Source organism: Populus trichocarpa, chromosome 7, assembly GCF_000002775.5.
Source record: "Populus trichocarpa isolate Nisqually-1 chromosome 7, P.trichocarpa_v4.1, whole genome shotgun sequence".
In the NCBI taxonomy this organism is placed as follows: Eukaryota; Viridiplantae; Streptophyta; class Magnoliopsida; order Malpighiales; family Salicaceae; genus Populus; species Populus trichocarpa.
Genome location: NC_037291.2, coordinates 10,603,597 through 10,614,330, shown reverse-complemented (window position 1 = coordinate 10,614,330; position 10,734 = coordinate 10,603,597). Strand labels below are relative to the sequence as shown.

Below are 10,734 nucleotides of genomic sequence, written 5' to 3'. Positions count from 1 at the left end.
GGGCTTGGCAGGACAGGACCCATAATAGCATTGGGTGCAGGCCGCGGGCAAACAAAACAACCACGTGGCGCTTGGGCAGCTCCACCCCAGGCCGGCAGCATAGCTCCACCTGGCGCTTGTTGTGCTTCCTCTTGGGTGCAGCCCAAGCGCCACGTGGTGCTTGGGCTGCCTACACTTTTAGTATAATTACAAGTATTAGTATTAAAAATATTATTATTAGTTTTCTTAATATTTTTTTTTCGTATAATTAATTTTTAGAGTATTAATAGTAAAAATATTATTGTTTGTTTTGTTGATATTATTTTTTTTAGTATAATTAATATTAAAAGATATTATATTTTTTCTTAATATTTGTTTTGGTCTAATTGATTAGTATTGATGTTAAAAAAATTATTATTATTTTAGTCTAATTAATAATGTTGATCTCAAAACTATTATTATTTGTTCTCTTTATATTATTTTTTTGGTATAATTAATAGTATTAGTCTCTAAAATATTCTTATATTTGGTGTTATCAATAATATTATTTTTATAATAATTCATCTTATTGCTACTAAAAATATTATTATTTGTATTATAAATATTATTATTTTCATTAAATTTTATAAGAGTATAAATATTATTATCATCTTTAATAAATTTTAAAAAACTGTTATTACTATAAAAAAAAACCACGTTGGGACACGTGGCGCAGCAGGACCTAAAATAACCTTGGGTCCTGGCCGCAACAGGACCCAGATATACTTGGGACCTGTCTTAGCAAGACCTAAATAAGCTTGGGTTCTGCTCTTAATTTTTTTTGAAAGTTAAAGGTGAACCCGCGGTGTAGCGCGGGCCACCTAGCTAGTAAAAGAAACTAGAGGGTAGGATTGTACTGTAGCAAATTTTTCTGTAGTTCTACCATGGATTGGGATAAAAATTACAATTTCACATTTGGGGTAATAAGGTATTTTATTCATACTTTCTTTTTTGCACTAACGAATATATATATTTTTTATATCATATTATTAAATTAACCGATGTTATTGAATCCAATAAAATTAATGACTTGACTCTCATATTATTCATACTTTTTTAAAAACATTACAATCACCTAAGCAATTTTTTTAATTAATATTTTTTTGGTCTGACTCTTGACATATCACATGCCGCCAATCTGGTTACTATTATAAAATAATCACCATACCTATTTGGTTTAGTTTGGTATAGTTAATTATAGGTAGTGCCCCAAAATTTGGACAATAAACCTCCTCCATGATTAGAGAAACATTACAAAAATTATCTCTATCACAATGGTTGTACAATACTAACTTCCGTTCAGCTATTAAAATGACTCAATTTTGAGCTTTTTATGGTTAAGAACCACCAGCAAGGAAAATGGTCCATACCGGGGTTACTCAAGCTCTTTATCGATCAGTTGTTGAAAGGGCAATTGGAAAGGGCAAGAAATAGGATGCATCAATTAATAGATAAGAAAAGGCATGAAAAATAATTTATAGAAGGTGACTGCGTCTTTTTAAAACTGCAGCCATATAGGTAAGGCAGTGTCTCCCTCAGGAAGAATTTCAAGTTGAATTGTAAGTATTATGGTCCCTATCAAGTCATTAAAAGGATTAGAGTTGTGGCTTACAAGCTCATATTGCCAGAAAAAAGTTCAGTGCATCCTGTTTTTCATGTTTTATTATTGAAGAAAAAAGTTGGAGATGAAGCTGTAGTTTCATCTGCGCTGCTAGAGATGGATGAAACAGGTAGGATCATAATTTGTCATGTTGCAATATTAGACATAAAGCTTATGAAAAAAGATAATAAGGTTATGGTAGTGGTATTGACTTAATGGTCAAATTCCTTCCCTGAAGATGCCCACATGGAAGGAGTTAGAGAAAATTTAATTGCAATTTCCAGAATTTTACACAGATTTTTGAGGTATTTCCAGAATTCTGCAGATTCTTAAGGTCAATAATATCTTAAAGGGAAGAGTATTGTTGCATTATGCACATTCTACACATGTTATAATTGGAGGTACACGTTATGGAATCAAAGAAAGCAGTAGTAGTAGCTGGCGTGAAGAACAATAACAATTGCAGCTGTTGAAGGACTTGATGGAAGATTGAAGAACATGTAAAATCACGTGCAAAACACGTGATTTTTGCAGCTGTTGAAGGACTTGAAGATTGAAGAACATTTTACACGTGATTCTCTTGATGGAAGAATTAATATTCTTTAATTTGCTATCGCGAAATAAATAAATAAATAAATGTATTTTTGAGTTGGAGGACAACTGAGTAATTGAATTTTGCCTCCCTTTCATTTTTAAACTAGTTAACTAACATGCATGGGACATGTAAAGATAAACAAACATCTTTACTGACTGCTGAAACCAAGAGAGTGCGTGGAATGGAGAAACTTGCACAAGATCTGAAGAAAGGATTCCTCAATCTATTTGAAGCTATCAGAGGTAGCAGAAACTCTCAAGGTAAACCCATCATCTAATATTAATGAATAAAAAAAGATGCTGCTGTAGTGTCATGGAGAATGTCATTGATTCAGTCAGCCCCACTTATTTTCTGTTTACAGGAAATGAAAATGGGGAGGAGGCCAAGTCAGAATCCGTCGAGGTTTATTCTTCCTTCATATTCGTTTTCACTTTAGATCATCTGATCAGTGATTAGGAGTAGAATACTGTCAGCGGGTGCTGAAGTATACGTCTGTTGTTGTTCATCTGCAGGGAGTAACCGTACAAGAAGAGGGCATCAAAGTCACAGCCAGGGGTCCAAAACTCCCAGATGTGCCCAAAGGTCCACCCCCTAAGAATGCTTGAAGATTCTGATATACTAAAACACACAAGTCTTGTACTCAATCTTGATTTCTGCTCTGTTTTTTCTTTCCTCTCTCTCTAAAAAGTCATTTCTATGGGGTTACCTGTGTTGTAATCAACCATCCATGTCCACTTCTATTTGTTTCATTGGGTTTCATCGACAAGTTTGATTTTGGATACTTTATTTCCTAAATTCATTCAAGTAAATAAAGTATTATGGTTGGATTTTGTTTTGATTTTGAGTTTCTTTCTGGTTTTCTTCCCTGGATTTGCTTTTCCAAAAAGCTAAAGTTGACAGCAAACTCATAATAAGATAAAGCTAATGCTTTCTGATGATAATAATGGCTTGAGAATATGTTTCATTAATTAATTACATAAGAAACCGAAACTTCTTTTTCTTTTCGAATAATCAAAATCCAGAATACATGTTCCTCTTTCTTGTAGCCTTTTTAAAGAATGTGCAAACTGACTCCGTAAGATTATGAGTACAATTATGATTGCTGGCTACTTTACAAAAGCTTAAACCCCATGACATGCCATTGTATAAAACACTATCAGAGTCACCGTGCGGTGAGTTAAAGGCATGAATTTCGGTAGCGTTTGTTATTGTGGTAGCGGCGAAGATATGTTTTGTTGTAACGCAACAATGTTTTAACGGGCAATTTGTAGTTTTTACTCTGTGTTTTTAAAAACCAAACAGAATGAAAGAAATTGTGATACTAAGAGTCCGTTTGTTTGCGTGGTTGCTTCTACGTTTGAAGTAACCACAGCAAACATGATGTTTGATTACTTTAAAAACACAATTTAATTTTGGTGGGCCCATGCAAATTCACGTTTTGCACGCAAATTTGGCAAAGCAGCTCCTGCCTGCTTTTTAAAATTCTGCGTTCACGTGAACAGTGCAATTCACTTGCACTGTTCGAGTGAACAGTTTTTTTTTTCAGTGTGTTTAGTTTTTGTATATTTTTTTAAAAAAAAACTAGTTTAGAGTGAATTAAATTTACTCGCATTGTCATGTAAATAATATTTTTTTTCCCAAAAAACTAGTGTAGAGTGAATTAAATTCACTCGCACTGTAATATCAAATCAATTTTATTCCTGATAATATTTTATCTAATTTTATTACACGCTCAAAAAATTATAGAAACTGTAGTTCTTGTCGAATGAATTTTGTACGTAATGGAATTGTAGATGGTTTATTTAATGACATAATAAAAAATATTTTGTATAAAGTATTATTTATTTCATAAAGTAATAGCAATAGTTAAATCTACAACATTTAAATTAAAAACCATCAATTTTAATATATATATTTTAAAATTATTTTATAAGTTTAATTTCAAAAGCATTCTTAACCAAACACATTAAACTACTTTTTATTCAACCTCAATTTCAACCACAGTTTTAACCAAACACCTATTTTTTCAAAACAATCTCAATTAAAAGTACTTTTTATAAAACAATTATTTTCAAACCACAACTACAACAGCTACCGCAATACCAAACACACTAATTCTACTTTACAAAAGCTTAAACCCCATGACATGCCATTGTATAAAACACTATCAGAGTCACCGTGCGGTGAGTTAAAGGCATGAATTTCGGTAGTGTTTTTCGTTGTGGTAGCGGCGAAGATATTCTTTGTTGTAACGCAACAATGTTTTAACGGGCAATTTGTGGTTTTTATTTTTGTTTTTAAAAATTGTGATACTAATTCTACTTCAAAACAAAAATGGAAACTGCAGATAGCACCAAACCATTCCTAATGAAAGCAAGAATTCATTTAAAGTTGGGTGAAGATTTCATGCGAGAACCAGATGTTTTCAGTAGAGAAGCTGGTGCGGTGGTTCCGGTTCCAGAAATAAAGGCTAGGGAAGCTGAGAATGGTAAGATAGTGTTGCAACCAAGGTTGTGCACACTGAGGTCTTACGTACGGTCAGGATGGATTTGGGGTGGTGAAGACAAGCACAAGAAGGGACGGCGGAGATCATGATGAGATGGTGTCTCCGTTTTTTCAAAACTTTATCGGAGTATTATTGAAAGTTCTAAGAAAAGTCAGGAGTTGGAGATCATTTCTGGTCGACTTGCAATGGCAGATCATCTCTACTGCTCTTCCTTTGTTAACGCAGCAATTACCATCATTTCTTTTTTATTTTTTTTAATGAGTGATTACGATAAATTTAATAGGAGTAATAATCAACAATATAAGAAATGAATGTTATTTAGCATCACTAATACTTGTATTGTATTTACGGTCGCTTTGAATATGTAAGAATTATTGAAAATGATAAAATCATGATTCAATTAATTTTAAAATAATTTGTGATATTGAAAATTAAAGATTAAAAAATGATTTGTCAATTTTGACAATTAAAAAAAATAGAGAGTTTTACGATACTCTATCAACAATAATCATACAAGATATTTTTCGATGATAGTAATTAATGATTGATTTTTTAGTAAAAATATTATTTAAAACAAAATATTATTTAACATGTAATATTATTCATTAATTGTGTTTTAAATGTAGGTTTTATAAAATATTAATGAGGTTGAAGATGATAATGACGAAGTTACAAAGAAGCATGATGATATTTTATTATGCATTGACAAGATTGAATTAATTCCATTGATATTTGATTCAAATTCTACTTATATGGATACCGAATAACTTAATGCGATCATTCAACAAAAGTACATGTGTTGTTGGTTTATAATTTATATTTTTATTTTAAATATTTTAGAATTTATATTTGGTTTGTATTTTGGATATTAAATTAAGTTTATGTTGTTGGTTTAAAATTTAAATTTGATCTATATAAGTGTTGCATTGGAATTAGTTAGATATTTTTGTTGGATTTTTTTAATTAACTCGGGTCAACCTAGCTGACTCATAACCCAATCATTGTACCAGACCGATCACCGGTTTAAAAACTACGTTACTAAGTACTATTTTTTTTATTAATGTGGGTGTCCGGGCAGTTTGCGTGCACCTCGACTAATCCCACGAGCCCTGAAATTAACGACTATGTAAGTTTCCAGTAACTCTTTAATTTATAGAATTTAAACTAGTGATATCTACTCTCTAGAAAATAAATTCTAACCTGACTAGTGAAACTATATATAATTAGCACCTTTTCTTCTTAATTGTCGAAGACATTGCCATTTTGAGATTGAAGAGTCTCTCTCTCTCTTTCTCTCTCTCTCCCCCTGGTCCACCAGAGACACGGAGAAACTTGTAGGACAGAAATTCAATCTGTCTCTCCGTTTGATCCTTGTCATCTTAGTGCCATAACGACACAATGGCATAAGCAAGTAATCTGAAAACAATTGATATTCCTTTTGTTTTCTTTTAGATTCTTTAGGTATCATTACACTCTTCCCGCAGCCACCAGTTGGTTGCCATCAAATCCTCTTGGAGGATCTTGCATGAGTCTGTTTCCCCTGTTCATACATTCTTTAATTATTGTTTTTCTTTTATCCTTGCTGATAGAAAAAGAAAAAAAAAGATTCATTAGGTGTCAAAAGCCATAGATGCAAATTTGTAAGCCTCGTCGTTAAGAATTTCTTTGTTCATGGAATGTTTCCTGCAGATTGTGTTGCAGCAACAGTGACAACAGACTTGGTTACTGGGAATTCTGTGGTTAGAAAGATGGATTTACAAGGAATTGCTGAAGCAGTACGAGTGTGCCTGGGTGCTATTACTTGTGCTGCGATTTTTTCTTGGTTCTCTAGCGCTCGCAATAGGTCGTAGACCGTATCTTTACGATCGGCTGCAAATTGTCGATATCTACTATCATTAGTTATTCTAGTCCTAGTAACTAATCAACCTTTTTCCAAGTATTTTAAGCCCATTGTTTAGATATGTCAATATAGTTATCATTAATCTCTTTTTCAGAAATAACTAATTAATTTCTGAATGAAAATATCGATATTAAGAAAACTCTTAATATCTTAGCCTCGTTTCAGGAATAGCTAATCAAATTCTAAATAAAAATGTTGATATCAATGTAACTCAGAGATATTATTAGCTAACCAAAAATCCAGAATAACTAATCAAGTTTCACTTTAATATCTTACTTATATCTTTTTTTAATTACCGATGTTAAGCGTTCCTTTACATTATTAGCCTCATTTGGAGAGTAGCTAATCAAATTCAGTCGTTTACTCTCTTTTCTTCCATAATTCACTTATTTGCTTATTTTCATGATAATATAAGAAAATGATTTAATTTCTACATTAACAATATTAATATTAACTTAATGTAACAAAATTATAAATGCGAAAGTATCCCTTGTAAATCAATTCTCTCGGGTTAAAAGTGCGAAACACCTACCTATTGTGTTTAAAATCTCCTCTTCTAGCTCGGGTTAGTGGCACTTCTGTCAAAGTATCCCTTGCAAATCAATTCTCTCATTGATTTGTATTACCTTTAACGATCTCAAAATAAAAATTCACTGTTATATTTAACTTGCACTTATCAATTTTTATCAATGTTTTACTTTGTTTTCTAACCGATTTGGTTGTATTTGCCATATAAATTCCTCATTCAAATTTCTCATTAATTATTCTTCATAAAGTTTACAAAAACATATATTGGTTGATTGAAGACATTAGGCTTGCATAAATTTAAAGAAGTCTAGTCATTGATTGATTGAATTAAATTTAGTTCTAATTATTTTTATTATAATGTATTTGGTTTTGAATTTATTTTTGTTTTGAATTTTATTTGTCAACATTTAATTTTATATCAAATTTGGTCGTTATTCTTTTGATTTTGATTTGTTATTTTCTTATCCTTATCTTGATTGAAATTGTTTTTTAATTTCATCCATCAACATTTTATTTAGTTTTGTTTTTATGTCAAATTTGCTTCTCATTCTTTTTTATTCTATTTTTTGGTTTTGGATCTTTTTTAATTGTTGAATTTGTTATTTCAATTTTATCCCTCATTATTTTGGTTGGTTTAGAACTTCACTTCAATATTTTTTCAAAATTGACTTCAATATCCCCATGTCATAGGTTTGAGAGATTATATCGAGTTGGCTTCGAGCTTTTTTAGGTTTTTTTTTTATTTTATCATTCAACATTAGGTTGGTTGGAGATTGACATTCATTATTTTCTTAACTTTTCTTTTCATGGAGTTATCTCGATCTCATATCCTAGGTCATGGATTTGATGGGTTTGTCGTGGTTGATTCTGGTCTTTTTTTTTTAATTTTACCCTTCAATATTAGATTGGTTTTAGAATTGAACTTTGTATTTTTATTCAATTTTCTTTTCACGGTTTATCTCGGTATCACAACTAGGTTATGAACTTGGCGTGCTAACTCAGATAGATTCAGGTTAATTTTTTTATTTTAATTTTTTTTTTTTTAATTTCATCATTTGGTATTTTATTTATCGTGAATTGAGATTCAATTTTTTTTATGCGATTATTTCATTCGCATTTAATTTTTACTTTGTTAACAAATAAGATCATGAAGACCTTTTAAGAATATTGTAAAGATAAATTTATAAAATATTGACAAATGTTCATCTTTTGCATTGAATCGTTGTTGATTTTTTTTTTTGCTTTATTTATTGTCAATATCTTCTTTTCTAATTATATTATTAAATTAGTCCAGCTTGTTAAAATCAACCAAGTCAAAAAACAGAGTCTTAGATTTGTTTTTTTGCTTTATAAAAACGTTTACATTGTCTTTGCATCTTTTTTTATGTTGAAAAAGAATTTTGACCAGCCTACTGCGTAGCGTGAGCTACCTATCTAGTATATACCTATTCAAAAATCAATTATTAATATTACAATAAAAGACATTAATATTATTTAAAAATAATGGCATATTGGATAATTATTTAAACATCATTTAAATTTAAAAAAATGAGAAAAAAGAAAATACAATGAGAAAAAAATTGAAGGACTAGGTGCGCATGGGTTAATGTAACCGAAATCCGACCTTTCGAAAGGTTTCTCTCCTTGAAATTTTTTGATGACTTTGGGACCTAAAAACAGATATTCCAAAAACATAAGGGATCAAACTTAAAAAAATAAAATTGAAGGATTAAAGCATACCTCTTGCAACAGTAAACATGGAAAAAAGCTATTTTATTTTTGTCTTTTTTAATAATTCAAAATTTTCTAATGTAAAATCGGCAGATCATTCTATACTAAGATACTGTTTATTTTTGTTTTTTTAAACGGTTAGTTGTAGGGTTATCCACTATTAGTGTGAAACCTATAGTAACTTTCAGTGTATATCTCTATGTAAATATATGGGTAAAGTCTCTAGAAAAAGTATTAAAAAATGTGATAAAAATTACTTTTTCAAATAATTTTTATTTTTTTAAAATTATTTTTAACATTAGTATATTAAAATGATTTGAAAATATCAAAAATATATTAATTTAAAATAAATAAAATAAAAATTTTAAAAAATATTTTTCAACCATAATATCAAACACTGATAAAATTTAAAATCAACATGGAGCAAGCGTCTGAGCACTGCATCGACGACCATAAACTGAGCCCTTCTTGCCCATTGTCGCAGCAACTGTCAGAAAAATCATGTTATTCTTATGGGTTTGCCTGCCATGTTCTTGGATGATGGTATAAACGGGTTCCGGTCACAAATAATGGATATGATGATATCCGCCGGGAAAGTCAAATTCCCAGAAAAATATGGCATTTCTTGACAAACCATTCAAAGAAATAATAATATCTTTCAATTGATTATTGATTTGTGTGGCGTGGAGCGACGGGAAGGAAACTGATCTCGAGGTTCCTTGCCATGGGCAGAGAACTGATCTCACGTTTTCTTGTATTTTGATAATGTTCCCTGCATCTGCTAAGCTCCTCGTGAGATAAAGTGTGTAGAACACGTCGCTGCTAGTGGCAAATAATTGTAAAGTTTTTTTTAGTATAATATAATTTTAATTTAAACCTTGATAAATAAGGAATGAGACAAAAAGAACAAATAAATAAATAAGAAGAGGTAGAAAATACTGCGTTAGTTTTGGTTTCTTCTACTAGTAGCAAGATCGCGTATATTGAACCATCTAATAGATGATCTAATGGTAAAAGCTTGGGACTAAGGGGTTTGTTTTCCCTGTGGTTTCAGGTTCGAGTCCTGTGGTTACTAATATGATGACCACTAGAAGTTTACATGATCGTTAACTTCAGGGCCCGTGAGATTAGTCGAGGTGCGCGTAAACTGGCCCGAACACCCACATTAATAATAATAAAAGAAAACACACATATTGAATTAATTACAAGTATTATAGAATGTATTTAAGTAGCAGCCATGATAAAAGTTTATCTAAAAGTATTATTTAATTATACAAACAACTCCAATTACTACTACATCTAATAATTACTTTTTAAATTAATTTTTGTTTAGAAATATATTAAAATAATATTTTTTATTTTTAAAAAAATTAATTTTAACATTAAAACATCAAAACAATTAAAACTAAAATTAAAAAAATTAAAACTTAAAAATAAACAGACTATTCTATACAAATCTACAAAGAAGTAGCACTTGATCACGACTGAGCCACACTACACTTTTACAGTGTAATGGAAAAGTCACATCCGAAGCTTCGATTTAACTTATAGCAGTGCACGTGGTGCCAAACTCGTGTACATTTTTGGAGTCCCATTTACTTCTCTTTTTTTAAGTTATCAAGACATTTAGAAAATAAAATAAAATTATTTTTTCTTTTCCTTTTGTGTTTGTTATTTTTTTTTTAAGTTGGCTGAGGAAATAATTAATAAGATAATACTAGTTATCATAAAATTTTTCAATTTAAAGAAGATGACTATACTTTCTTATATTGTTTAATTAAATAAAAAATTTATGAAGAAAGATTTAAAAATATCTTAATTTGAGAAAAAAAAAAGAAAAAAAACTCCTTAGATTT

General features: G+C 30.4%; 1 long non-coding RNA gene across 1 annotated transcript; it reads left to right on the top strand.

The window, feature by feature from the left end:
- The first annotated feature begins 2,339 nt into the window (after positions 1-2,339).
- LOC112328145 (uncharacterized) lies at positions 2,340-3,049 on the top strand. The gene is made up of 3 exons (XR_002982783.2): positions 2,340-2,473; positions 2,575-2,615; positions 2,726-3,049. It is a non-coding gene; the product is annotated as an uncharacterized LOC112328145 (long non-coding RNA).
- The last annotated feature ends 7,685 nt before the right edge of the window (positions 3,050-10,734 follow it).